Raw genomic sequence first — 6000 nt, forward strand, 5'->3', positions numbered from 1 at the left:
CATAATTAATATACAATAAAAGGAACAGATCTGAAATGTGAGTTCAGAGTTTTAAGAGTTATATACAGCAGTGTATCCACCACCCAAAGCAAGGCATAGAACACTTCTGTCTTCTCACAAAATTTCCTAGTGTCCCTTTCCAAGCAACCCCAAGCCTCTCTGCCTTAAACATCCATTTCTCATATCTGTGACTATGCATTAATTTTGATTATTCTTGGAATTTATAAAAAATGGAGTCATATTGGGAATCATATTGTATTGTGTTTGGCTTCTTTCACTTAACTTTTTTTTAAGTTTTTATTTATTTTAGAGAGTGCACCTGAGTGGGGGGAGGAGCAGAGGGCGAGGGAGGGGAAAAGAATCTCAAGCAGACTCCATGCTGAGCGTGGAGCCAGACATGGGGCTTGATCTCACCACCCTGAGATCATGACGTGAGCCAAAACCAAGAGCCACCCAGGCTCCCCTCACTTAACATGTTTTTGAAATTCCCCCTTGATTTTGTGTGTATCAGGAGTTGGTCATTATTTCATTGTCCGGTAGTATTCCACTCTACGAATATACAGCATTTACCTCTTCTGCTCTTGGTGGACGTTTGGGTTGTCTCCGGTTTGAGACTATTCTATGTCAGGTTGCTATGAACATTTCTATAAAAAAGTTCTTGTGGCTGTATGTTTGCATTCCTCTTGAGTCAGTACCTAGGAGTAGCATCGTTGGTTCTCAGGGTGTGTGTGTGTTAAGCTTTATGAGAAGAACTGAACGGTTCTCCAAACTGCATGTACCGTTTTATACCGTAGCACCAGTATTGTGGGACTGTACAGCTGCACTACACCCTTGCCAACGTGTAGTGCTGTCGGTCTCGTTTATTTCAGCCTTTCTAGAGGGTACGAGATGGGTGTTGCATGGCGGTCTGATTTTGCATTTCTCTGGTGACTAATGATGTTGACCACCTTTCTGTGTGCTGGTTGGCCATTCAGATATCTTGGTTTTGAGGTAGATATGTAAGCCTCTTGCCTAGTTTCTGATTCAGTTTTTGTCTTTTTACTCTTGATCGGTGGGACTTCTTCTATGTATTCTGGAGACACATCCTTTGTCAGAGAGATGTATGTGCTGCAAATGTGTTTTTCAAGTCTGGTTGCATATTCATCTTGTTAGTGATTTTGATGAGCAGATATTTTTAATTTTGTTGGAGTCATGTCTATGATTTTTTTTCTTTTATGGTTAAATCTTTGCCTACTCTAAGGTTGCACTGCTTTTCTTCCAGAAGATTTATAGTTTTAGTTTTTCCATTTAAATCATGACCCATTTCAAATGAATTTTGTACATGGAATGAGATAGGAGTCACGATTTAGGTGTTGTTTTTTTTTTAATATGAATATCCACTTGTTCTAGCAACGTTTGTTAAAAAGACTTCTCTTTCCTCATTGGATTGACTTGGCATTTCTGTCAAAAATAAATTGACCATGTATGTCTAGGTCTATTTCTAGACTGTTCTGTTCCAATCATTTTTATGCCTGTTCTTGTGCCAATACCACACTTTCTTATTTCTGTGGCTTTATCGTAAGTCTTAAAATCAGGTAGCATAAACCCTCCAACGTTGTTATTCTTTGTCAGATTGTTTTGGCTGTTCTAGATCCTTTGTATTCCACACAAATTTTACAGTCCTCTTACCTCTTTCTTCATTCAGCCTGTTTTGTAGCTTTTACTGTAGAAGTCTTAGAAGTCTAATGTTAATTTTCTTCTTAACTATTTTATATTAATGATGCTATTGTAAATGGAACTGTTTCTTAAATCGCATCTTCAATCGTTTGCTGCTTCTATATAGACATATTAATTGTTGTCTATTGACTTTGTGTTCTACAACCTTTTAAAATTGACTTATTCTGAGAGATTTAAAAAAAATATATTCCACAGGGTTTTTTAGGCACCCAATCCTGTTGGCATGCTATTAACAACAGTTTTATTTCTTTTCCAGTCTTTATGTCTTTTCTTTTTCTTGCCTGATTGCACTGACTAGCACCTCTGGTATATTGTCAAATAGAAGTGGAAGGGTGGATATGCTTGTCTTGTTTCCAGTACTAGAGAGGGGGAGTCCAGTGTTTCCCCAGGAAGCCTGGCTCTTAGATTGTCCGCTTAGTCCTTTCTTGGGTTTAGGAAGTTCCCTTCCATTTCCAATTTGCTGAAAGTTTGAATAGATGTTGAATATTTTCATACGTTCTTTCTCTATCTTTTTAAGTTGTTGTATGGTTTTGTCCTTTATTTTTTAGTATTTTGAATGACATCAGTTGGTTTTTGAATGCTTAATCAGATTTGTATTCCTGAGAGAAATCTTAGTTGGTCCTGATGTATTATTATCCTTCTTATATGCTGCTGGACTTGATGTGTTAGTGTTTCTTTAAGTATTTTTATATCTTTGTTCATGAGAAATACTGGATTGGAATTTTTTCTTTTTTTAAATCTTTGTCAAGTTTTGGTTATCAGGTTTATGCTGACCTCATAAAAATAGTTAAGAAGTTCCTCTTTTGTTATTTTCCAACAGTGTGTATTAGGGTGGTTTTGGTTTTGGTTTTGTTTTTTAAAGTTTTGGTAGAGTTTACCAGTGAAGACATTTGGGCTTAAAGTTTTTTTGTGGAATGCTTTTGATTATGGACTTAATTTCTGTAATAGATACAGGATTGTGTAGATTTTCTGTTTCTTCTTGGATCACTTCTAGTAATTCATGTTTTTCAAGGAATATTTCATTTCATTTAAATTGTCACATTTGTTAGCATAAAATTATTAGCTCAAAATGTTCCCTTATAATTTTTATATCTGTAGGATCTATAATTATGTCCCTTTAGGGGCTCCCGGGTGGCGCAGTTGTTAAGCGTCTGCCTTCGGCTCAGGGCATGATCCCGGTGTTCTGGGATCAAGTCCCAGATCAGGCTCCTCCGCTGGGAGCCTGCTTCTTCCTCTCCCACTCCTCCTGCTTGTGTTCCCTCTCTCGCTGGCTGTCTCTCTCTCTCTGTCAAATAAATGAATAAAAATCTTAAAAAAAAAAAAAAGAACTCTGTAATTATGTCCCTTTACAAATTCCTGATATTGGTAATATGTGTTTACTCACTCTTTTCCTTGCTAGATGTTTATGAATTAATTCTTTCAAAGAACCAACTTTTTATTGGTTTTTCTGTCTTCCTTTTTTTCATTTATTTATATCTTTGTTCTTATTATTTCTTGTTTTGTATTTTAATGTTATTCTTTGCTAGCTTCTTAACATGGGAGCTTATTAACCAACTGATTTTTATATATTTCTTCTGTTCTAATAAAAGCATTTAAAGCTGTAAATTTTCCTTTAGACTGCTTAGCCACATCCCTCCGATTTTGATAGGTTGTCTTTTTACAATTGTCTTTTAGAAGGTATTTTCTAATTTTTCTTGTGCTTTCTTCTTTGACCCAGAAGTTATTTAGAACTTCTTTGGTAATTATTGACAGTGGTTTTATGGCCCGGCATATGGTCTGTTTGGTGAACATTCCACATGCACTCGAATGGGTGTAACATTTCATTGTTGTCATTGCAGGTTACGTTGGTTTGTGGTGCTCAAGTCTATATCCTTACTGATTTTTTTGGGAGTGGGAGGGGGTCTGCTTTTTCTTTCACCTACTGAGAGAGGTGTTGAAATTTCCAGCTGTGGTTGTAAATCTGTTTTTCCATCTAATGATACCAATTTCTTGTTTCATGTATTTTGCAACTCTTTTTATAGGTATGTTTCTATTAAGGAATGCTATATGCCTTCTTAATGAATTGCCCCTTTCATCAGTATGGACAGTTCCTCTTGATATCTAGTAATAATCTTTTTTGATGTTTATTTTGTCTTATAATTAATATTGGCGCTCTTGTTTCTTATCTTTGGTGTTTGCATAGTATTTTCTCGTTCAGCCTTTTACTGGTAACTTGTTTGTCTTTATAAAGTGTGTTTCTTATAAACAGCATATACTTGGGTCTTGCTATTTTATTCATCCTGCCACCCCCTTTCTTTTACATTTAATCTAATGAATGATACAGGTGGGTCTGCCTCCCATCTTGGTATTTGTTTTCTATTTGTCCTGCTTGGGTTTTGTCCCTTTTTTCTTTTCTGTTGCTTTTTGGATGAATTGTATATTAGTTAGTATTTGCTGATATTTTAGCATCTGTTTATCTTCTCTGTTGACCTTTTCACTTATACCTCTTCGTGTTCTTTTTTCAGTCGTTGCTCCAGAGTAGTGGTTGACAAACTAGAGCCCATAGGCCAAATCCGGTCCACGTGTTTTTATAAAGTTTTATTGGAACACAGCCATGCTTGTTAATTTACGTATTGCCTCTGGCTGCTTTGCCTTACATTGGCAGATTTGGGTAGGTTGACAGAGACTGCGTGACCCACAAAACTCAATTTGGATACTGTCTGTCCCTTTACAGGACAATTTGCTGACCCCTGGTATAGAACAGCCCTCTGCAGTACCATAGCCACCAGCCACGTGTGGCTATTGAGTACTTCAAGTATGGCTAGTCCAGACTGAGATGTGTTGTCGATTTAAAATACACATCAGATTTTGAAGAATTGATGACATGTTGAAATGATAATATTTTGGATATATTGGGCTAAATAAAATAGTATTAAAATTAACTTCACTGGTTTCTTTTCGCCTTTTTTTTTTTTATCCTGGCTCTTAAAAAATTTTAAATGTCATTTGTGATTCACATATTTCTGTTGTCCAAGCACTGCTCTAGAAATGATAATGTGCCTCTTTCCTGTATCACAGTGGATCTTCAGGTGAAAAATCACACTACGTCATGGACAACCTAGGACTCTTACAATAATCTCTTTCTATTTACCTGCCTCCCATCCTTTGTGATCTTTTGTCTATTTTACTTCTCCATAAGCTGTAATCTTGATACGGTGTTGCTTTTGTTCCTTTCCTTTTCTTTTCTTTTTTGAAACGCTTAATACTTGTGAAGAAAATAAGAGGCTGAAGTATATGGTGGAAAATGGCATAAGTATAAACGCAAACATGCAGGCCTTCCTCATTGAAGGTGCAGTGCAGATTGTGGGGGCCCCTGTTGAGGGGAAGGCCGCTGCAGCTCTGAACGTCACATCACCTCTCTTAGCTCTAGCGAGTGGACTCTGAGACCCTGGGAGCGCTGTCACAGCAGCCAAGCTTCTCCCCGGGGCTGTTAGCTGTGCTCACAGAAATGGGCATTAGCTCCTTCGGGTGTTTGCATTGTTATGGTGGCACTGCTTCTTTTCTTGTCTGTGATGGAGTCAGTGTCCAGAATATTCAAGGAGCCCATAGTCAATAACTGGACAAAGCTAGCCCTTAGATTCTGGGAAACTGGACTGGACGTAAATTTGCTTGAGAAGGAGATTTGGTTGGGTGGCATGAAATCTGAATAAATACAGGTTAGCGTGGTGTTTGAAGAATCCTTCTTTACAGTGGATGCTAAAGTACTTAAAAGCTCCCTGGTAGGTATCTGGTCCCCGTAAGTAAGCACTGAAGTTTGAAACCTTCCTGAAAGACAGGTGCTATTACCATTCTCATTTTATTAAGAATGTTCTCTAATTAAAGAAAATGGTTTCCCAAAGCCACTTTGCCCTCAAAGCCATTTTGCCCCGAAGAGATTTTGGTCAGTCATGTCTACGGATTATTTACAATTTGCATTTTTCAGCTGTTGGGAAAAACCCTGTGGCCAGTCTCTTCTTTCTCATGTTTTCTGCCTGTGAGACTCCATTTCAGCCTTCTTTGACAGGGTAGCAGCTCCTGGGAATTCCTGCTTATGCAGGAAATGCTAAAGCACATATCAAAGTTATGGTTTTCAGATTCCACATGATTGTCATAGAAAGTTAGTGCTTTCTCAGAGTGACTGAATGAGCATGTCTCTTTAGAGACAAAGAAGAATTCTGATTAACCTGACTGTATTCCAGGACCCATTGCTTTGTCAGAGTGCTTACGCATTTATTTATAAATGTGGGGCAAGTGTTTTCTCTGATC

General features: G+C 37.6%; 1 protein-coding gene across 1 annotated transcript in view; it reads left to right on the top strand.

The window, feature by feature from the left end:
* Positions 1-6000, top strand: part of PARN (poly(A)-specific ribonuclease) — a 151667-nt gene that overhangs the window by 109718 nt on the left and 35949 nt on the right. The gene's annotated exons all lie outside the window — the stretch shown is intronic.

The sequence above is a fragment of the Ursus maritimus genome, unplaced genomic scaffold (assembly GCF_017311325.1).
Source record: "Ursus maritimus isolate PB19 unplaced genomic scaffold, ASM1731132v1 scaffold_2, whole genome shotgun sequence".
In the NCBI taxonomy this organism is placed as follows: Eukaryota; Metazoa; Chordata; class Mammalia; order Carnivora; family Ursidae; genus Ursus; species Ursus maritimus.